Genomic DNA, 24,505 nt, shown 5'->3' on the forward strand with positions numbered 1-24,505 from the left:
CTTCAGGAGAAACTCTAATGTCCATTTAAGTGCAGCCAATAATTTTGACAACCTTTCCAAGCTGAGCTGTACTTGCTTGGCACTTAGAGCACATCCCATAGACCACTGTAATAGAAGACAGACACATAAAGCAAAGAAATATGAATCAGGGTAAAATGCAGAAATTTGAAAGGGGTCAGCGACAGGGAATGATGGTGAAATGCTGCTGGAGTAACCACATGCCTCTGGAGGGCTGAATTTACACCTTGCTTGGCTTTCATCACAGGCCCTATTTGTCTGTGCCACCAAATAGTTGACAAATACAGCCTAGCAAATATCTAGAATTGAAGTAATGGGGGATTTGTAAGCTAAAAGTCCTGAGCACTGGCAAGCCTCCATGGACAACCTCCTTGGTGCATACCTGGCACTTGCTCGTATGGGCAGAACAAATGGCCCTTTGCTGTGCTTCCCCCTTCAACCAAAGGAAAATGAACAGGGACTGGAATTAAACTAATGTCTTACACGAAAATGTGGAAGACTTGTATGAGTCCAAACATATAACTGGAGAAGGCAGTTCAGCCCTGCAAGTGTAGCTCATGTTTCAAGATAACCTTCAAGGTCTGGCAGTAATTCATTCCCCCAAGACTGGACACAGGAATCCTCAGTTGCTAAGTCTGAAAGGTTTGACAAAACGTTGATCTGATGTCAAGGAGCAAGGTAGAATCTCCTCCCAACTGCATAACTCTGTTGGTAGGAATGATTTGCTCTCTGTCACCTTTGAATGCTCATTTTTCATCTTATTGTATGAGTATTTAGTTCTTTTAGATCTAAGAGGGTAAAAATTTGATATGAAAAAGGGAAGGGGAAACTGGTACTGAAGGAAGTGTCTTCAGCAGCTTGTATCCCCCACACATGGTCAGAAACTACTTGCTGTGCTGTACTGGGAGCTGTGAATTCCCGTTGCTGCATTGTAGAAGGAGGAATTGAAGATTCAAGGTTCTTCTCTCCCTTGGCCTCAATTTCAAATGGAACCAATCTGTTCTTAGGTTGTGTGGGTGATGTCTAAGGTGATGCTATATGTAGGCTGTTTATTCCTAGAAGGTAGTAGGACAAAAAGCCTATTGTGTATTAAGAACCTTTGACCTTCCAGATTTGTTAACACATATATATATATTTTTTTTACAAGTGTATGTATATGGTTTTAAAAGTAAGTACATGAATTTACAAAACTCCAAAGAATACTTTCATTCCTGATCTGAAAAGAAATACTTAATGCAAAATGTGTTATTTTTATGCTTCTTCACAAGTAAAAGCCATTATATATTTTCTGTTAAAAAACAGAGAAAAAGTAATGCAACCCCCCCAAGATTTTAGTATGGTGCTTGCTTTATGCACAGTGTAATATTGGTAGTCAAACCATGCCCATCACAGCAAGCATCCATTCCTTGCATTCACATCCTTGATATTACCGATTTCAGTCCTAGTTTAAAAACAGAACTCGAACGCTGTGGGAATATAAAAAGTTTGTAAGGACTTCCTACTGGGTGAAAAGATGTCTCCCAGTTGGAACACACACAGACCAGGACTATCCTCTGTGGTCTGAAGCAGAGCTAGGGTGGTTAGGAGACTCCTGTGTTCTTCCGAAAGCCCTTTAAACACTTGAAGCTGCACCATGGTAGTGTGTGGTCAACCTCATACCATTCTCTGTAGGTCAACAACGAAGCTGTGAACTTCCAAAATTGCTGAGAAAGGATGGGCTTGTGGCAACAGGGGTGCACTCCGGTGTGGCAGCTTTGAGTTTCCTCCTCTTAACAGAGACTTCATGTAAAACCACAGATAATTGCTTGTGTAATTTACCATTGGGAATTCATTTCTATAAATTTCACAGGCTTTAGTAGCCCACATGCAAAATATGAAAAAATAGTACTGCTTTTCTCCTTGCTTGTCTACTATCCTGATTTAAATTGGAAGTTTTCAGAGCTGAGGCTATCTTTGCTATTTATGTGTACATGGACTCCCATAAAGGCTTACAATCTCAGTTGGGATGCAGAGACATTGCTCTACCACAAATATTTACCAATTATTTACAATAATGATTCCTTCATGGAGATGCACTGAAACAGGGTGAAGACTGTTCTGGGAAAGAAAAGCTTGCTATCAGTTGGCTGCATTGTTTGTGCTGGCCAGCACAACAGTGCAAAGTGAAATTATTTTGCTTTACACAATTGTTCTCCTAGCTAAGGAAACTTTAGAGCAGCTGCTGACTTATTGCTAATTTGTTCACTAGCTAAATTTTCTGGAAGCAACAAAGAAAATAAGTTGGGGGAAATAGAAGATCAAACTGGGCACATTAATTATTTCTTTCTCTTTTCTTTATAACTAATATACTCTGCATGCCTCAGCAAATTATTGCTGAAACGTCTGAAGTATTAACATAAAAAACTTTAATTGAAAATATATACCCTGAGAATTTAAGTTCTTTAGCTCTTGGCTCAGCCCTCCATGATTTTCATGCATATTTCTGAGGCTGGTGCACTGGGACACACAATCTTCTGCAGTGGATGATGCAAGTAATTCATTATTATAGAAATTACCCAGTTGTCAGAGTCCCCTCCCCGCTGGGCTTGGTAAAGCACCAAAGCAGATACATTCTTGCCCCAAATAACCTTAATTTTATTACCATGAAATGTGGAGAGAGAGAAAGAGATGCAAAATCTGAGCAGAGCAATGAGGATAATTTCTAAAGAGAATCCTCACAGTTTGTCTCCATTATTTAATTTTTTTCCAGTTTTTATTTATTCTTTACTCTTGGATTTTCTTAATTAAGGCTTATGAAATTGTACCAGTTTTCCCTTAGTATGCCTGCCTACAGTATCTCAAAGATACCATGTTTCTGAAAGTTTCAGGAGAACCAAGGAAGTCTGAGAAGAGCAGAGACCTACTTTTGTGCCCTGTAAGGAGAGAGACAGGAACAAAAGAGAGAACCTCAGCATGCAGCTGCTGGAAAAATCGGTCATAAAAACATGTCTCAGAAAACCTATGCATATTTGGGCTGGGTTTTTCGAAAGACCTTAACAATACATCTGGGCATGGAAACAAAAATGAGAACTCTGGATTTTTAATGATTAAAACCTCACTGGCCTATTTTTTTGAGGCTTATTTTATTTAAGCTAATAAAAGTTTGGATCCAATTTGGAGTGAAATTTTAAGGGATGAGCTCTGAAACTTTCAACAGGATTCACAGCAGGAGCTGCTGGGTTCAAACACTGTTGAAAACTCAATTGTTTCACATGCCCAAATAGTCACTGATCTACTTTGAAAAGTCATTAAGACAACCAGATTTCCTCATTCATCTGGAATGTAGGTCTCCATCCTAACAGCCCAAAGAATGTTTTTCACAGGCTGTTTTAAACAAGATTTCCCTTGTCCTCTTCCTCCATTCCTTAGGAGAAGAGCAAGTGACAAGCATCTGTTCTCAACTGGACATAACTGAAATGATATCCATCATAAAATACAGTTCAGGAAATATTTTCCCAATGAGACCTTTGACCTTACACAGAGGTCTGTCCCTCCAGATGTAATCAAGGCTGAAGCCATGTCCTCGATGTCCTGCACTGGATACAAATTCTTTGACTTCAAATGTCCAGATGTCTCTGACCACTTGCTTTTTAGCCCAGTATTCTTACTCTGTCTGTGGCCAAAACCTGGTTTCTTAGCAAGGTGTAAATTTTCTAATGTGCCTCACACAGGCAGGAATAAATCCCGTAAGATTAACTTTTAATTCTATAAGTTAAACTTGTAGCAGAGTCCCTTTTTAGTGTCAGTAATTTTGTAGGTGCCTTATGCCCTAGAGCATGGCATCTCCTATCCCTTTAAAATATAAATCTGTCTAATATAGATATAAATATTCTCATTACTTCAATACACCTCTAATCTTATTATATTCTAAAAATCTGAGAAATTATTTTCCTCCTTAACAACTTCTGCTGACAAAACCCCCAGTTTATTTATGAAAAAATTAATTTTTATATCAATACAGATTTGATGCCTTTCAATGATATTAGAATGCCCCTTAATTTTGAACTTGGAGGGAGTGAAGGGAGACCCGCTTCCCCTTTAGTCTATACCCTCCTGTTGTTTTTTTTTTTGCATTGGATATCTGCCAATATTCTATCAAGTGGTAGGATTTAGGCATGACAAACAACTTCAGTAAAGTTCAGGGGTTGGTGCTGTGTGACCCCAGATACAAATCTGATTTAATCTTTCCTGTCTTATACAGGTATGGATATCTGTAACACCCAGCTCTCACAGGACACTGTTTATCAGCAGACCTTGGAGCACTTTACAAACGATTTTTTTGTCATCTACAATGGTTCTCTTTCATTGGAATTGAAATGCAGAGAAAGGAAGTGATGAAGTTTGCTAGGGGCAGATGTAGTACTAGAGTCTGCACTCCCTCAAAACCTCTGCCCAGAGCTGCCCACCTGACTTTTCTACCTCCTGCCTTCTCTGAGCAATACCATATATATTGCAGCAAATCTCAGCCCAATCATTATCAACTCGTTATTTCAATTTTTTATGAGTGGAACTCAATTGCCCACAGCAGATCACTACTGGGTCCTAAATAATAACCCTCTGCAAAATGACTAACATGGCTATTGCATCAAGAGGATATTTTTCTGTGAAATCGAAAGCTCCTTTTTTGATGAGGATGGACAAATCCTGTTGGAAGGCAGCTCCCAGAATGAAAGTCAAAGCTCTGATATAATGCATCTGGTAGCTCATAATTACGGCAAATATCCCAATTTAACTCCAACATGGAATGTTTACAAGAGCAGTGAAGGTGAGAAGGGTTACATTTAAGGGACAGAGAAGAAGGTTTATACTCAGACTACGCTTGGCTTTCTTTCCAGTTCTGCTTTTAACTTGTAGTATAAATGTGAACCAACCTTTTAACCTTCCTATAACTGTTTTTTCACATTGAAGAAATGTGAATAGTATTTCCAAAGTCTTAAGAAGCTCTTTGAAATCCTTCTCTTGCAACTCATCAGAGGTCAGTAACTATGTTATTTGGTTGTATTTTTCCACAATGATCCATAAAGAAGCAGTGGGTAATGCAAGGTAGTTGAACACACAGCTCATAAATATCTAGAACCGAATAAAATAAATATTCAGATTTATGGAAGACCATAGGAAAAATGAAATATGCTGCTGCTTTATATTTGGTGCACTTAGCTTAAAAGAAATGCAGTGGTTTAATTTGTGTGTATGAAGTATGCCTGGCATTTTCTGTTCATTTTAAACTGTGAGATATAAAAGAGCATTATTTCTCTTTCTGCTGATTTTGAGACTTCTTTTTCCCAATTTCAGATGTGATAAACTAGGAAACACTATAGCTATTTACTAGAACCATTTTGTTTAGCTGCTCTTATAAAACTTCTATCACAATTCACATGTTTTGTCTATTATGGAAATGTCATTAAAGTCTGTGAGCTCTAAAAAGCATCTGTACTTAAGAAGAAAAAGAAATACCATACAATAACAAATACAACAACAAAGCACAAAATGGAAATGGTAGGGGTACATTACATTCTCTTTGCAGTAATGTGCCATAGAGTTATGGCTTAATTTCCTGAGGATGAGCTGAAGTTCAACATTTTGAAGATAACTTATCATTTTCTGTGATTTTTTCAAAGTAAAATCTTAAAAAAGTACCCAGCAGGCTTACAAAAGATTGACTTGAAGACTAGATATCTATAAAATTCCTTTTGCTCTGTAGTCAGCGAACCAGGACAAGACTGAGAAAAGCAAGCCCAAGACCTGCACACAAAGTTTGTACGAAGTGTGTTCAGCTTCAGTAATTCCTGGGACTCTGAACCACTGTCATCCCATTAATTGTTAGCTTGGGTAAATACACTTCAGGCTACTCCAAAAGTTAAAACAAAATTAAAATGCTTATAGTGTCCTCTTGGACCTACCCTAGATATCAAAACTCATAGGTGATGTGAAGGGATGTATAGTGGGATGCTTCAGGATAATCCTGGCCATGAGTGAAGGACAGCCTGGTTTGCCTTTGAGGCTGTGCACTTTGAAAGCCTCTTGGCCAAGAGCAACTTCTGTGTTGTAGAATGCTTGATGTTATATTTGGATGGACTGTTCCCAGTGCTGTCACTGCAAGCTTCACACTGATTAGTATGGAAGTAGGACTGGGGTCCTAAATAAGCCCATAAAATACATTGAGGGCAAATCTCTTTAAATCAGTGCTTTATGGTTGCTCTTTATTTCTACAAAATGTACAAGTGCATTTGATTGTTATTTGCATGAATTAAATGTGAAAATGAAGGTATTTTTTAAGACTTCATCTTATTTTCTCTCCTAGGTCAAATAGAAAGCTCTTGCTGGGACTGCTGTGATAGCCTGTACCACTGGGACAAATGCCTAATGTATGGAAGGACACACTAATATATGGCCAGGCATATTGTCTTGGAAACAGGAAAAAACTTGGTGGAAAAGCATATCATCCTGTTCTGAATTTTTCCAACATAAAATTTTCCATACTTTAATTATATACAGCAAGTACACTACAAGGAGGTTTATAGATTCATCTTGTGATACTTTATAAAACAATAAGTTAAGAAATCCATAAAGGCATAATAATGTGGGAAAAAAAAACATTCCGACTTATATATGCAGAGTATCAGGATGCAACACTCTAGCTAGTCCCCTCTAGTCTTAAAATCTGGAGTTTAGCTACTCAAAGAAACAATTATGGTTTAGAAACCGTACAGCGGTCAATTTTTCTTCGTCCATCCAGAATATTTAGGCAGCTTCTTCAGATGTGGATGAACCTTTTGTATATCTTCTTTATCATTGCTCAGTCTCCATCTGCAAGCTTCTTTAAAGTAAATTTTCTTGTAATCAGTAATGGAATAGTTAATAATTACTGTGTTCTATTCGTTATGTAAGTTTTCTCTTTGCTTTCTTTTTTGTCGTATAACAAATGTTGTTATACTAGAAGACACAATGGAAATGTGAACATTTTTGTTTTTCCATTTCTAACCTTATTAGTACTGAATTTGGTTCAGTGAATTTACTACCATGGTGATTCTTGTTCCTTCTTGCTAGGAAAGGTATTTTTTTTAATTCAAAAGTTGAAAAAGTTTTCTGATTGAAACCAGTAATTGAAAAAAAGAAATATATTTGGTAATGAAAAATATTGCAAAACACAAGTATTTGGGAAAAAACCCCAAACAATGGTGGAACAATATGAATATACTGCAGAAGCCTAATCTTTAAATCTTTTAATAGTATCTTACCATGAAGACTCAGTGATCCTCAGTATATACTAGTGAAACAGGCAGAAGGCAAATATGTGAAATAATTCTTTTGGCCTGATTAGGAAGCCAGTCTCTCTAAATTACAACAACAACAAACAAAAAAAAAAAAACAGAAGAAAAAAAAAGCCTCAGCAGCTCTGGGTATCTCATCTTCACCCTTGAAAATGGCCAGAGCTTACCGTTAGAGGCAGAACCTGTGAAACTAAAAGGTTTGCATCAGACTTTGGATGTGGACTGTCTCAATGGACTGTGCTTTGAGTCTTGGTATTGTCCTAATAATGTCTTATCCCTAGTGTGCTCATGGATGCTTCTTTGCCCTTCAGTATGTAGCCATTTTAATTTTAGTTACACAAAGTTTGTATGAGAAAATAAGAAGCCCCTTCAGTCTTGAGAGGTTTTTCAATGTTACATTTCCCTACTGTCCAGTTAGGTAGTGCTCGATGTGCAGTGGTGTGATTTCCAACTGCTGTTGGGCAAGGTGGGAGAAGAGAAAACATTTTAGACTAAGACTCTATGAAAATATGGTGTCTTGGAATATTATTCTTTAATTTGAATGAACATTCACTTTAGCTATTTTGTGGAAAGCATTGAATAAATTTGTATTCTTATTGAAAGGAAACTAAGGTGAAATAGAAACAAATGCATTGACAAGGAGGTTGATTAGGTCTGATCTTTTTAGAGTGAAGGGAGGAATGCATACTGACTTCAGTAGGCACTAGGTCAGGCTATACATATTGATAACACTGATTGCTAACATTGATTTGTTTGCTGTCTTTAATGTGGAACACTTTCAAGGATTTTTAGAGTCATGTTTTTATTTTTAATGTCTGCCCTAATGTTTTTCTAAGAAATATTGTCAACTACTTCCCACAAGTTTCCTTTTCAACTTTCTTTAATTCATAATCTATCTTGGAAGAATATCAAAGGAACTAGACAAGCATTAAGATTTCACTGTGGGCTCCTAAACCCAAAAAGGTGGTTCTTTTGCCCAGGAGATTTGTGGTCCAAGTAAGATGCCTAAAAGCACATGACAGTGATCTATGAGACTTCTATTGCAATCCCAAGGGAATCACACATTTCATTACTACTGAACACTAGCATTAGCTTAACTGCATTGTGGAAACAAATCCCATCTCATCTGTAGAACACATGAATGACCTGTCTGAACAGTTCTTGTATGTATTCTGCCCCACTGGATTACCTAGGGAAGCAAGAATTTATTCTACAAATCACTTTCACATCAAGTGGTTTTCTGATTTCTTCTAGGACATCAGAACATCAGATGAGGGGTCTTAAATTTAATCACCATCTGCCCTGGATTTTAAAGTTCCTTGAGAGCCTAGAAATGTTTTGCTGGTCTTGATGATTGCTTACCAACTCTTTTAGAAAGAATTAGTTGTGAATCTTATGACCCCAAGAGACTACATCTTTGTACTGCCAAGATGTGTTTTGTCTTCTTATCCATGCTGACCACTGTTGCTTTTCCTGGTAGTCTTCAGCTTCAGATAACACAAGCCAAAAGTCTCACCATACTAAGCCATGGTTGCGCCTGTATGAAGTCCAAGTTTATTCAGAACTTGCAGGCCAAATTTCAAAACCACAATTAGACTGAGTGAAATCCGAAAGCATTGCAAAAAAAGTAACAAAAGTAATAACAGGAAGCTATTTCAACTAATGCTGTAATTTCTGGTACAGAAGAGATGCTCTATTTTTCTCATCTCAGTTATCTTCCAGACTAGCTAACCAGGAGGTGGAAGAAGGATGCACACAGAGCCTAGTTTCAAATGTTCAGCTCTCTAACCTCCTCATTCCAGGGATACTGAGAGTTTTTCTGCTTTCTGTGCAACAATTTTTTTCTAGCTCGAATCATAAAGCAGTGGCAATTAGGCTTCACTATTGAACATTCTCTTCTCCCACTATTGGGCACCAGCACAGAGTATGCTAAGCAGAGAATGAAAAGCCGGAATTGTCTTGCTACTAATGGAACAGGCAGGTGGTAACCCCACTTCCAGTTCCTAATGTGTAAGGGTGATGGAGAAAGGCTGTAATCATCCAAGTCAGAATAAAGTGCCTTCACACAAACCAATCTCTGAATGATGCAAAATGATGGTTGCCTGGCAATCTTTTTAAGCTTTTGATACTTCTAATTTGCTACATATCTTTCACATGGCACCACTCTCAGATAATTGCTGTAGCTGGTGCCATAGAAAGGAATCTTTAAATTGTATAAATTATATGGTTTTGCTGATGAGATTGCCTGCTAGCAATATTCTTATTGTCTTGTGAGGATTCCAGGTTATTTTTTCAGACTGTGACCATGACCTGGAAGTCTGGGAGTTATTGGATAAGAGTTCTGATTTTCGACAACAGCCAAACATATTGTATGACATTATCAGATGGCAAAAATCCACCATGTTCCTGTATCACTGGCTGTTCAAGAAGCAATGCTTACCTCAAGCAGGTGCTGTTAGACTGTATTTCTGTAAAGAATAATAAAAGTTCGTGACCAAACAGTCAGGTTGTGGTCATATGTAGATGGCTATCTGGACAATTCTTCAGTTGTCCTACAGAAAATACCTAGAGCCTTGCTTTAGTCAGTAAATGTCACCTGAACTACTGTAGCTTTGAATTTCTCCACCTGCCAAATGCTGCTATGGCTGACACACATACTTTTTAAAATAAACTTCATTTTTTCATTTTGTCTCTTGTCATATGCTTCCATCTCATTTTCCTTTCTATTTTGTCATCCACCTTTCACCTCCTTATCTCCCTCTTTCCTTTTCGCACACCTCTATATTTTATCCTGTCTTTCTTGTGTTTCACCTTCCCTTTTTCTTATTTCTACTATTACATTCCCTCCCTCTTCTTCCTTTCTACTTAATACGTTAATAAAACATTTGACCGCTTAAATATTTTCTATCTCTGCTCTTCAGGCTTCTGAATTATTTCTAAAGTTCTACCAAAACTTAATTAGCACATCAAAGAGGAGCTGTCCTCATTTAGGCAGGTTTTCAGCCTTTCCAGATTTTTTTTAACACGTTTGACCTAATTAGAAGGCCCATTTAAAATAATACGTCTACAGAAGCCAGAGGAAATCATACAGGTTGTTGCCAGGATATTGAACATGTCTTACACAGAATTTGAGAAATAAAAAAAACTCAGAAATTTTATTGAAAACATGTCTTTTATAAAAAAATGTAAAGTTTTAGGTGTTGAAATAATACTGATTGTTAGATATAATAACATCCTGCTTTTATCATAATAGCACTTACTTTCTCTATGGTCATTTTTATGTAATAAGCAATAATTATGTGTCAAGGCCTGTAATCACTACACTTTATGGTAGACTTTATAATAGACTTTTATGATCTATTTGCAACAAAACCACTTTTTTCTATTACATACATTTTATGAGTTCCTCGCTACTAAGCAGGTAAATTCACTTTCCATAGGGTCCACATAAGAACTCTACGTAATAAAGTAGTGAGTACTATGATTTCCCTCTGGTAAACATAAGTTGTTACAAACTCCAGCTATTAAGTCTTTGTATGTAAGCTTCTGCTACAGATGCTTGTTATTTTAACTCTAGGTTTAACTGTGTGACCAGTAGATAATCAGTTCTTCATGTCTGTTCCAGCCCTGTTTCTGAGATGGTGAGTCTGCAGTTGTTAAATGTTTGTTAGCGTTAAGACTGGCAGTAAAGTGAAACTTTTTTAACAATCACTTTTATTAATCAGTAAAATTCAGAACTGCATGGGAATTGCAATCACTACTATACGTCCTTCTGAAATGCAGAGGGATACTCAGGCTGACAGTCATAGCTTGTTTAGCACAAAGAAAGAGTTATTCTGCAGTGAGGAAGCTCTCTGTTGTGTATCATGTAAGAGATCAGCACATTCGGGATCTCCTGTTCTCAAAATTACAGGAAGCAACTTCTGCTGGCTTAATTCTCTTGACTTGGCTGGAGTCAAATGAGCAGAGAATTTATTACTGCATCCAGCTTCCTTAATCACTAGGAGTGTGCAGATGGCTCAAAGGTATGTATTAAAACTCCACAGCATATCTTTAGTGTATAAATAAGATAGGCTGCTGTGAGACTAAAGTACTTTACCTGGTCCCTTCTTCTGCAACTCCACAGGGAAGTAAGGATTCTAGCTTGCATATTTGCAAGTCTCTGAGAAAACAACTTTGAAAACCCATATTTTTCAGACCTATTTTAGTCTCTGCCTAGGATTCATTTGACTCTGCTATAAGAAAAAAGTAAAAAAGACATTTATTTGTTTGTTTGTTTGTTTGTTTTTAATGAACAGTTCTGTAGCTGGAAAGGCTGGGAACCAAAGGTTGGCTGTGGGAGAAGGTTAGAACCAACTGCAAACACTAACTTTGACTAAGATACAGCCAGGGTGTGTTTAATAAAGAATGCTTTAAGAAGGTCACATTCAGAAGAAAGATACCCTATGCTGTGCGTGGGTTCATAGCTAATTTATCTGCATGGCAAATATGGACTTCGAATATAGGGACATTATGAAGTTACAATGCATGTTACTTTCAGTGGTCACAGTAGGATCTCTTGCATCTTTCAATGTGACAGATCAATAAATCAGAGATTGAAAAAGCCTCACTGAATATGTTTCTTGGCTCTGGTTCATTTTCTCATGAAGTTCTTGGGCATCTGTTTACTGCCTCCGACTCAAGGGGGAGCAGACCACTAACATGAAACAGAGCATTTTCATGCCAAGTAGCCTGAAACCAAATAGCTCTGGATTATGTATGTTATTCACAAGTAGAATACTGATTTCTTGGATGGTAAAATCTGACAGAAATGGGCCTTCATTGGACTGGAGCCTGCAGGTATAACACTAATTTAAGTGTGCAATAATCCATTTCAAGATGACATTTAAAGTCTTGGGGAACTTATAACATAAATTTGGTTCTTACCAGAGTTTCCTAGCTCTTTTTTTCACATGATGGCTGTTGCAATGCCTTTTCTGACTAAGGAAACCTCTCCACGAATGGCTGCTTCTTGGTAACCTCAGGTTTTATCTGTGATCGCTGAGCTTTCTCCATGTATTTCAGGATGCAAACCAGTAAGTTTCAGTTGCTATAATAAAGCAACTACTGATAAGTGGCTGCAGCTGTCTGTCCCAAGGTTCGAAGACATTTATCTTATTATGGTATGTAAATTATCAGCATTCCCTCTCTTCTTGGCCCCTTAGCACACATGAGTGATACATGAACAATATATTCCCTTTCTGAGCATCACGCATGGCAACAGGAGCACTGACAGGATAAAAAAAAAGAAACAAAACCACAAACAGGCAGTAGGAATCCTGTAAATTCTTTAAAACCACCCTCCTAGTTTACTATACATCAATAAAGGCAGTTCCTTTGCTGGATAGTAGAGTGGCAAATTTTCCAAGAAGTACAGAGCACAACTAAATATCTTTCATTAAAAAACATTAAAATAAATAGGGGTTTTGGTATCATTTTGTGCAGTAGCAGATTAGCTGTGGGAAGCAACTTATGTAAGAAATAATACTGCGTGTTATGGGAGCCATTGAAGTAAGTGATGCTACTATTCCATTAATTTAAATGGGAAATTAGGATTGTGATAAACCATTAACAAACTTTGCTTGCAGCAATCACACAAGGACGCTGATTCTAGAGACTAAGAATCTTGGACTCTTCCAAGCAAAAAAGTATCTGGGAGACTAATGATCATATACTGAGTACCCTCATTTCCCATTGACTCACCATCAGCTGGAGGTGCGCAGCATCCCTCAATGAAACATAAAGTAGCTGTAAAGATGAGACCTTGTAGTTCAGAGATATGTTTGGGGCATATCTATGATTCTACAAGTCTTTTCAGAGGTGAGTCAAGCTATTTGTGTAGATTTCCAGGAATGAATGTAGCATGACAGTCCTGGTTGCAGAGGCATCCTCTTCACTTGCTGGATTTTAACAAGTGCTAATTGAGCAAAGTGGTTGTGATGTTCCAAGAAGAGTTCAATTTGAAAGTTGCTGTCTTAAAATACAGTGTGCCTCATAGAGAGTTAAACTTCATAGCCAGAATGAAAAAAACAGATCCTTCAGTGATGTGCAGATGGACTTTGGGAACAGACGGTGGATATAACATCACAATGGAGATAGTTCTTAGACATACTGGACAGGATTTGTCATTGCTGGCAACTAAATCTTGAATTTCTCCATAGTGAATATAAGACAATACAAATGTATTTAAATAATTGATGCAATTGAATGCATTTTACAATAACATTTCTACTATATCTTGATTACTTGTAGTAAAATGATATCCATATGCTAGCAGTGCACTGTGCTAGATGTTATGCAAATTGTAATAAAAAATTGGTTTCTTTCATATATGCATTTTTTTTAAATTGTTTGAACAGGAAAACAGATTACTCAGAGAGCAAGTGGAATGTGCCTTCCTGGAAGTATTTAAAACTCAACTGACAAGGCCCTGTGCAACCTGCTCCCACTTTGAAGCCTTAAGCAGAGGATCTAGAGGTCCCTTGCAACATAAATATTGTATGATGCTGCTCTATACTCTGAATTACAGATAATTATACACTGCTATTATAATCCAAAGAACATATGAAAAGATACTGACAATGTGTTGCACAGGTGTTTGAGCTGTGTAGGAAAAAAAAAGAAGAATCATGGTCAGAACTAATTTTTCTGTTTACCCTGTGATACTTATCATATTTCTTGACTCCTTTCACAAACTCAGTTCCAGGTAGGCTGCATTAACTTTTACAGAATAAACCTCTCAACCACCTCTCAGCTGCATATAGAAGGTTTTCCTATTTGTGTCTTAAACATGGCAGTAAACTCTTTGTTTTACCATGTTTAGGTTTCCTTCTTAGGTGGAGAGAAATGTCCCTGTGACCTCAGATAAGAGGTTCTCCTGCCATGTCCCATAGGTATTTCTGTGTGTGTTTGCGCTAGTTGGGAGGATCTGCTCTATTTGCATTCCCTTCACAAGAACAGGGAGGCGAGAGCAGAGAAACATCAGATGATTAGGGACATTTTGGATTTGAAATTGTTATATCTCCCAGATATGATACCAATAACATTAGTTCTGTTTCTGTACCTGACAGGTATTTGGTACTGAATTCAGCCAGGAAATTACTGTACAATGCTTTGAAAAAATTGCACTCTAAATATCTTTCAGACTATCAGGCTAGTTTTGTGTTAGTGCTATAAATTCATTTTTCTGGACTGTTGAGAAAGAAGCAGAAAGTAGGGGTAATGTGAGAAAAAAAAAGTAATGAAAACCCTGCCACCACTCCTCAAACCAACTATTTTGTTTTAGATTGACAGAACACTGTTTTACCATTATTTTCTTCCATTGCTTTGGGGAATAGAAAATCAGCTTTTAAGGCCAGCTGTAGTTTTAATTGTCTCTGTTGCAAATTAATAAAAACTCTACAAAGTTATTCTTTCTAGCAACTTTCTCTCCTGGAGTACAGCTGGAACAGCCCTTTTCTCAAGTGGGTCTGCAAGTCAAACAGTTGCAATAGAAGATGTAGAAGCTTATACCCATTCACCATTACTAAGAGGAGACTCCAGAGCTCCCTACGCATTTCCCTGCCTCCAACAGATATACAGATGTGAAGTATGATGTTATGTCTACTCAAGGTCACTAGAAGCTATGGGCTTCACACTGTCCCTGGTTCAGCTTTATAGTAGTGCACCTCATGCCTATTTTATACCAGTGGAGAGTCCATATCCTCTCAGGGTTATGATATAGTTAAAGTTGCTTAAATTTGCAAATATGAAATTATTTTAATGTTGTCTTTTCACTGTTTCTCAAAATATTCCTCTTAATCACTTGCTTCATGACAAAAGTGACAATAAGTATATTTTATTCCATATAGAAGGGAATTTATGGTTCCTGCAGGTCTACAACAGGTGGCCAAAGTTTGCCAAAATGCTGACAAATGCATTAGTTAGACTGGAACCCAAGTTGTCTGCAAACACTACTTCTTTGCTATTATTTGTCATGGCCGTGGGTGGGGGTTTTTTTATGCTTTGATGCATTACAGAAAGAGCAAAGCTGAAGAAAACAATGGAAAACTCTTACTGGAGATTAAAATTGCATTCGTGCACTTCTTTAAGTTTCCCTATCGTACACCCAAACAAAAGTAGAAGAGTTTACAGGAAATGCTTCTTGCCAGGGCTTAGCTATTAAAATTAATGGGACTGTAATACCATTCAGCTGCTTCAAAATGGAATTTATCTTATCATACTCTTTAGGTGTAAAGAAATGTATCAGGCAGAATATGTCTTCCAAAGGCTTCTATTGTATTAAATGTGGTGTTCATTATTTTTCCTAGACAAGTTTATTTTAGAAAAAGAAAATGAATACAAATGGGCTATTGAAAGTCATTTGTGAATTCACTCAATATTTTCAAAGGACAAGAAAAATGTCATGGCCATGGCCAGATAAAATGGATATCTTTAATAATACAGAGATGGTTATACAATACAGGCTGACCTCTTTCCTGTTCCTTACTACAATTTGCCAAGTTGCTGAGGACCTGCATTGTGGCTTTCTAACTCTTCTTAGCTGTAGAGCATGACTCCTTTCTTCAGAAGTGCATTTCAGATTCTGGTCGGCACAACACAGCTTTCATTTTCACACTTTTTATACAGGCAGGTAAGGTAGGGAGGGGGTGGGAGTTGTGTCTGTCACCTCAGTTTGAGGTTTGGTAGGAGAGGATGGTGAATACCTCCTGGGCTGGAGGACAGCAGCTAGCTATTTGATTCCTGGGAGAAGATGGATGATAGATGCCTAAGCCTTCCGCTCCACGCAGCTCCCATGCTTGCTTACAGTTTAAAATGCATTCTGTCACAGATGCAGTACAACATAAAGCTGCAAAAACGAGGCATGGGGGAAATAAGAGGAATGAGGAAACATTGAGATTGTCAGAAAATGGCAAATGTCAATTTGCTGCAGGCATTTCATCCAGTTAAGATGTTTGCGTGATTCTGTGGGAATAAACAAGAATTTGGGTCCTAGTCATACAATACAAAGAGTGTAAAGATGGTTCCTGTATGTTAGAACTTAGTGTGGGGCCTGCTTTGTGACACTGGGTGTGAAAAGCTCTGCTTCAGCATAAACCTCTCTAGCAATTCTCAGTTGTGCGTAGCCTTGAGAGGTGCAATGGCAGAACTGCATAAATAACAAATTTGTTGGTTCAGGGCCAAAAAGGTAAAGAAGAAACACTAGTTTCTATCAATCAGACTTCCATCCCCACCACCCTCCCCTCTCTTTTTAATTTTTTTTGTCACTGAACAGAACAGGTCAAGTGTAACAAAGTCTAAGGAACGAGGACATCAATTCACAACATCAGTGAAGGGGACATGTGCCTTTGTAGTGCTGCAGTGTAAAAAAAAAGCCCCACATTCAAAGCACTTCAGTATTTAAAAGCATCTCCTTTAGTCCTCCCCTCCCAGAAGAACAGCTCTAACACAATACTACTGCACATCCTGTTAAGGCTGTTCTTATCAGGCTGTTCTTATCTTCTGTGAGACATGTCCCATTAGATGTAACAGGCACCCTCAACTGCTGAAGCAAGATTTGGAACTCACATATCATTCCTTTAAGGTATGTATCAAATTCAGAGCTGCAGGACATGCATACGTACAGCTATATAACGCACACACGTACACCCACAGACTTCCTGTGCAACATTACAAGCCACTCAGGAGCTGGGGCTCCTTCAGTCTCTCTTGCTGATGAACAGATATTTATTGGGTCATGGAAAAAGGTGATGGCTAGGCAATATGTGGAAGATACCTACTTTCTAGTTACTGCTTGGGCAAATGGAAATCTGTTTCGTCAAAGTGGAACAGTTTCAACAAAGATATCTCAATATTAGTCTCACCCTTTCTCCTGAAAAATTCAATAAAGAGTGGTTTGAAACTGCTCAGTACTTTTGGTTGGAAAGCTTCTTAGACACCAGCCTCCAGGCTTATCTTCCTTTAACTGTGCCACTTCCCAATACTGCTGTTAGAAAAGTGTTCTTAGGCTATCCAAACAGCCTTATTTATGGACCTCTTATATTTGACAGAAATCTTTTTGTTACACATTTCCTATGTATTTGACTTCCTTTTGAGTGATGGTGCATCACAATGTTGAAGCTCAGCCCACTGGATTTTTACCTTCTTAGGCTTTTTCAGGTCTCATCATGCTGTAACACGACCGAGTGTTATCACCTGCAGCAGCTATAACTTGTTAGCGGGGTACGGTTATTCAGGTTGTTTATATCTCTGTGAAGTACACCCCATCAGCTCTGTTCCCAGTACACCCCAGGGAAGTGTCAGATCTCCAGCAGTTCATGCACAGTGTTTCCCCAAATTTCTCAGTAAAAAGCAAGCTGGAACAACTGCTTAACTTTGAAAAATGGTAGCAGATGGTCAGCATAGTCTTTGCACGGGGTTCCTAAACAAATTAATCTTTACTTAGATGTTGGGGGCAATATGTTGACCAAAATAAAGATTTAACCTCTTTACCTTCATTTGCCTTTCTCAGCCTGATGATTTGCTGCCTGTTCAAAACTGGAAGAAAAAGAGAAACCAAGACAAACTCAAAAGTACATTCCTTCAAGCAAAGAAGTGAAACATGGTATAGATGAATCATCTGTGAAATGAGTGCAAAGGTGTTTGGAAAATTTTATTCACAAAGTCATTATCAGTTCTTCCCTGCCAAAGGAGAAGGAGGTATTGACTGCTGTTCTACAGAAGGTCTGCCCAGCAACTGACACTCTAATCAATGGGATAATTTAGCAGAGACCACATTTTTCATTTTGCAAATGTTATCAAGCTTGGAAGGACTGCAAGGCTACCAGAGAAATGGCTCAGGCTTCAGAGTGATCCTGACAAATGTGTGAAAACCACCTGACCTTTCCCATCTCCACCAATTCAGTTCAACTGAGGCAGGCACAAGTTGTACATCTGACTGGGAGGAAATGCAGGAAGGGAGACGACTGATTTGTCAGCAGCTTTGCAGAAAGCGATTTGGGAATCACAGGGGATGAGAAGAAGGACATGAATCAGCATTGTGCAAAAAATGCAAACATCATATGGGGACGTATAAATAGGAATCTTAAATATAGGCAAGTTAAAATAGTCCCCCATGCTCCACTTTGCACTTCAGAGGACTTCGGTGGCACAAAGCAGTTCCTGACTTTGTAGTTAAAAAAAAAATTCAAGGATTTTTTTTTTTTTTTCTAAATCATGAGAGAAGAAAACTGTAAGGATAATACAAAATTAATGGAATTCAGCAGAGTCAAAAGACTTAAACATATTAGCTAATGTTAAGGATAGAGACCACTGGGAGGTTGTGATGGCTGGGAGGTTGTGGATTCTCTGTTACTGTACGTTTTTGAAAATAGGTTAGACAAACTGATTCTAGGAATCTAGCTTGCAGAAAAGATGATCCTACCTTTCAGCAAAAGGATGGTCTTCAGGGAGTACACTTGCCTTGAAGTGCTTTTCTAGCTCAACTTTCCTTTGATGTGGCACTGGATGAATGGCAGGATACCGACAACTGAGATGTGTGTCTGGGAAACAACCGCCGGAGATATGGGTTGCTGAAGGGAAGGAGAACAGGAACAATGTCAGCATCTCTGTACTAGCCAGAAGCTGACAAGGAGATATGGAGAACATGAAAATGACTGCATATCCATGCCATATGTGTCCTCATTTTAATAATAATAATAATAATAACAACAACAACAACAATAATAATAATAATCTTGAAAATAAATTACATTACATACATTGTCTTTTCTACTGTATCAGTAGTACTGTAAAAGAGAGACACACTAATACCAAGACATTTTCTTCTGGGGCTTGACCTTAAATAGTTTTAGGAGAACTCATACAATAACAGATTGGCAAGATATTAATAAAAATTTAGCAACTCTCCAAATGCCACTTGCATTTCACAGTATGCAGAAAACAGTCTAACTCTTCTCAGTGTTTTCATATGCAGATTCAATTTTGTGCTAGGCCAGCAAGAAAATCACAAGCTCTCTTTATCCAGCCTGAATGAAAGAAAAATGGATTTGACAGCTGGCCTTAAACACTTTCTCCTTGATAATTCAAAGAAAATGGAATCCATCTAAAGCTGTTGATTAGTTCTTCAAACACAGATGGAGAGCAATACCTTGAAAATCTACCCCTTACAAGAATAATAAATGCATGCACAGGGCAGGGGGCAGGGGACAGCTTTCTTTTTCAAGATTTTCAAACAGCTGTTTTCAAGGGATATAATACCCATTTTGTATTACAGGATGACTTTATCTCAACAGTTCATGAAATGTAAGAGAAAAGCTTTACAGATTCTCATAAAGGTGATATCTACCAAACAGACAGAGTCTAGACATTGAGGAGTTATCATGGATCCAAGCCAACCAATCTCTTCATACAGTACAAATAATTGTTGGAGGCAAGAGGCTAGTCAACAGTGAAGATAAAATATCTTCCAAAATAGATTTTAACAGAATTTTGAAAGGTTAGCAATAGCCATGGATTACAAAGCACATTTCTAGAAGTACCAGAATATTTCATCAAATCATTTCAATTTTTTTTACCATATTTGGGGCCATATAGTTATCATAATAATCTCTTTAGGGCTAGTTCCAACAGATAGGAATTTTTACTTGTTGGTATCAAAGAGAATTCCTTTGGTAACGTGGAAGTAAACCTGAGCTCTTTGTTATGACTGAGCCAAAATCTGCCCCTACTTTAAAAATATTACAATAGATACAGTGAAATGTAATATATGTTTCTGTGTTTATATGTACCTTTCAGAGAGTGGACAGTTATAAGAATTTTATTGCACATCTGTATGCACACATTCAGTGTGCTACAAGATATCTGATTTAATCTGACTGAAGGAGAACACTACAATTAATGCCCCCCTTCAATTCTGAAACTGAAAAAAATCATTAAAATGAACGCAATAGAAATGTACAATTTGCAGGAACTAATTTATCTTCTCTTTTTTTTCTTGCAAAATCATAGGAGGTTTTTTTTTAAGTCATTTCCTCCACAGAAAACAAGAAACAAAATACACTAACTTTTATTGCATCTGGAGAATATAGTTTCCCCGACTGTGCCATTCAGTGGTAGTTACATGATTCTTCTAGACATGCTTACATAGAAAAAAACAATTTTTTTTTTAAGAATTAAAAGGAAATTTCAGGAATATATTTCTCAGGGTGCCCGCGTTGCAGATTATTCTAAAAATAATCCAATCTTTTTTCTATCCATTGTTTCTAATATTGTGTAAATAAAACATATTAGGAAAGAAAAGAAGTAAGTCAAATATATTCTTACAAGGCAGGGAACACTATGCATGCAAATGAGATCATATATAAGCCCAACTCTTCTCATTCAGTGAAATACTGCTTTGGAGCTCTTTCAGAATATAAAGTACATGGATGCATACATAGCATTCAGATGCCCTCTAAGCTGGGAGAATCTTATTTTCCTTTGAAAACAGGGACTTTAATCAACACTAACTAATCCCCAGATAGAAATTAATACAATAGCTGCATTCCACTAATTAAAAAGGGTGCATATATGCTCACAATACTGCTGCAGTCATTGTTCAGAAGAGCACCAGAAGTGTTTTAGAGAAAGTTGCTGCCAGACACATCCTCTTGGTAGACACATCCACTCCTCCGTGCTTCTCTGTGCTGGTGAAGAAGAGGTTCCCATGCCTTTACACTGCGCAAGACATTGTGGGCCACCTGTACAGGATCAGCAAGTGAGCACAGCTCAAGGTTCAGTTCCAGTTTATCCCACCTAGCAAACGACACTAGAGGTGAAATCTCAATTTGAACTGGCTGGTCACCTAAGAGGCTATCTACACTCTGCAGACAGAAGATAAGGCAAAGCACAAGTGGTTTTGAAAAACAATGCCAGGTCCCTGTGCTGCAGCCCCAGTGAAAAACAACTGGCTTCACCTAAAATGACCTCCTGCCACTCTTACTGTAATTAGTTGGCCAGTTTACATCAGTGATGAAGACCTTGGGGTGAAGTATATTTCTAGGCCAAGGCTTAGGACAAGATTTTTGTTTTATTTAACTGCTTCTTTTAAATAATATACCAGTGAGAATTAAAGCATCCATCATTTGTGTTTTATCTAGGTGAAGGGGTGCATTTCATTCAGAATTCAGAAAGAAGATGCACCAGTTAAAAAATAATCAAAAGACTGGTATCTGTTCGATAAAATGGGATGGTAAAGAGTAGAGAAATGGTATTCTTTAAATTAAGAGGCTTAGTATAAAGAAAAAAAATACAGGAGGCTAGGTAGTGATTAATGAATATTATAAACACGTTACATGGTTACAGAAAATCAGTATATTGTATTTTAGAAGACAGCAAACAATCTTTTCAAAGCAATCTATTGGGCCCCATGGTAAGCCACTGACTCTAAAGCAATAATTTTAATCTACTTAAAGCCATTTGTAATAGGATTTTTAATATAAAATATGACCAGAAAGAGACATTAACAGCATTATCTATGACTATATCTGGTACAAAAAAACATAGTATGTCTGAGAACAGTTTTCATATGTATGAAAATGAAAGCTGGATAGGAAGCATTTGAGAAGTGTTCTTGCTTTGCTTTAGAATGAACCTGGACTTTCTACCTTAATCAGACAGAAACCAAGCAGAGAAAAGAATTTTAAGTCTTGCAGTAAGGAAGGGCTTTCAGCCACCATCAGTATGAAGACATTAATGTGAAGGTCAGGTGTTCTGCAGTGCAAGGTACAAAAATCACATCTGTCATGACAGTTTCTAATAGGAAACAAAGCATAAACTTAGCAAATGTTGATTTATGGCAGTACAATCACAAAAGGTATTTTTGCAGCACTGAAGGGAAGCATGAGTGACCCTTCTCCAACAGCTATAAGGCTTCATTTTTTTGTAAAAACTTTCTGTGACAAATTGTATATTTAATTTCTGACTGGCTATAAGTATTTTTCAAGGTGCGGGTGGCTACACTGCAAATGGGTATGTGATAATTCAAAGAGTGTGACTTACAGCTTGCTATACCCTTTGCGTAAGGCACATTGATACTTAGATTATGCTATCTACGTTTGTGCTTGGTCATAAGAGATAACACAGTTGTTAAGCAAGTCACATTAATTATCTTGCTACAGCATGTTCTTTTATTGCAATGGCATGCTTGCTTAAGTGATTTAGAATACCTGGAGAAAATCTGAAAAGTCTGCACTCCTGTTAAGAGAGAAAATATGCTGGGGCAAAAGCCTCAAATTCTTACCATTCACATGGTGTTTCTCCAAGATATGTCTGTGCTTTCATGGTTGCTCACTCCTTTGGAAAGATGAAATACTTTTTCCTTCTTGAGTCTCTCCTTCATTTGCAGTCCTTTATATCTTTGGAGTACTGTGTTCCGAGGGTGTCTGCTGCCAAGTGTTTTGTCCGTCCATCCTGTGGCTGGTTGTAGTTACAAGATGCAATCAGCTGTCAAATAGGACAAGGCAGATTAGTGTTTGATTCTCTTCTGCCATATTATGACCAGAGACATGAACCTCATTTTCTCTCTGTGTATCTCTTTGGCAACTGCACTGCATGTGCAAGTTATGACCATTGGGCTGCAGAGCAAGCCTCATTGTCTCTCTCTCTTGTTTACAGGTGAAAGCCAACTCTTTTCTGCACAGTTGGGTGAAAGGAGTACTTTTCTTGCAGGTAGAAAATATATCTTCAAGCCTTCACAGACAGTCATATACATCCAGAAATCTCAGTCTCCATTTCCCACAACCTGATAAGTGAGCCAAGCCAGAAGGCTGTTATGACTTAGGCTCCTTCAGCTCTTTGATTTTCTGATATGAAAATTCCATTTGTATCAAAGCTGGTATGTACATTTCCATAAAATGCTGTGGTTTTGATAAAGCTGCATTTTCTGACCAAAAATACTTTCTGTTGGAAAATTCCCACTCTATGCCATAAAATACCATTTAGATGACACACTCGGTAAGATAAAATCACCCTAATAACAGCTTGGCATTTAATATATGTATTTACCAGCAAGAAAGGTAGTCTGAAAAAAAACCCAAACTCAGCAGTCATTTGAAGAGAGATTTACCTCATATATCCAAACTTGTTTTTAAAGCAATCTTCTGAACTTCAACATTTAATGAAATTCTTTCTGCAGCATCACTAGGGTCTTGAGCTCTGGAGACAAACCTCTTTTTGAAGCTCCTGATAATCACCACAACAACTTGTATTATTGTAGTGCCTTTTATCCCTTTCCAAAGCTTCACATTCACATTCATGATTTCTTCACTTACCCTTCTTCCCCAGAGCAACAAGAAAAACTTTCACTCTAGGTAAAAGCGAAGGTGGTTATAGACTGGGGATTTTAAAGAAGCATTTAAATAGTATTAATAAGTATGGCAGACTATGCTAGCAACTAAAGCAAAACCCACTGTTCTACTGTACAATGGTGATCTCAAGTTATCACCAGCTAGCACTAGTTTTATCACCAGTGTTTAGAAAAATGTCATGCATGTGTCATGCATCTCATGCACTTTATTTCTTCCCTGTATTTTTGATGGTCAAGTAACTTTCTCAGAAGTGAGAGCATTCGTAATGTTTGTAACCTTGACTGAGACATGATAACTGCAGGCATTTCTACACTGTTACTTTAGACCATGTATATAATATATGTTGACTACTATAATGCCTTTTTTCCTTCTCTTCACGTATTTTAATGATAGCTTTTATTTACACTCCTGAGCCCACTAGCAAATGTTCTAACTGCCTTGTTGAGGTGAAGTTGCCCAGCTGCCTTGACAAGGTTTTTTCTTTCACCTTCCTCTTCTCACAATTCGAGGGAACATGAATCTCCTCGGCCACACGTCGACCAGTCCTGTGCCTCCTGTCAACAAGCACCTGGAATGAAACCCTGACTCTTGACATTTCTGATGCTGAGCAATTGGAAAGTTCGGTCTCTGCACGCAGAATGGTATCACATAAAGTTCCTTGGAAGGGAGCAGGGAAGAGTAAAGGGGTTCACATCACAGCAGTAACTGTGGTAGGTCTGTATGTGTGTTGTTACCCCTTAGGAGACAGCATGGTGACAGAATCAGAGAATCATTTAGGTTGGAAAAGACTCT

The 24,505-nt window shown here is 37.8% G+C and overlaps 1 long non-coding RNA gene across 1 annotated transcript in view; it reads left to right on the top strand.

The window, feature by feature from the left end:
* The window catches only part of LOC128850947 (uncharacterized), a 66,837-nt gene extending 49,366 nt beyond the window's left edge, over window positions 1-17,471 (top strand). The window contains exon 3 of the long non-coding RNA XR_008448213.1: window positions 6,359-17,471. This is a non-coding gene — a long non-coding RNA (uncharacterized LOC128850947). The remainder of the gene's footprint in view (window positions 1-6,358) is intronic.
* The last annotated feature ends 7,034 nt before the right edge of the window (window positions 17,472-24,505 follow it).

Source organism: Cuculus canorus, chromosome 1 (assembly GCF_017976375.1).
Source record: "Cuculus canorus isolate bCucCan1 chromosome 1, bCucCan1.pri, whole genome shotgun sequence".
Taxonomy (NCBI): Eukaryota; Metazoa; Chordata; class Aves; order Cuculiformes; family Cuculidae; genus Cuculus; species Cuculus canorus.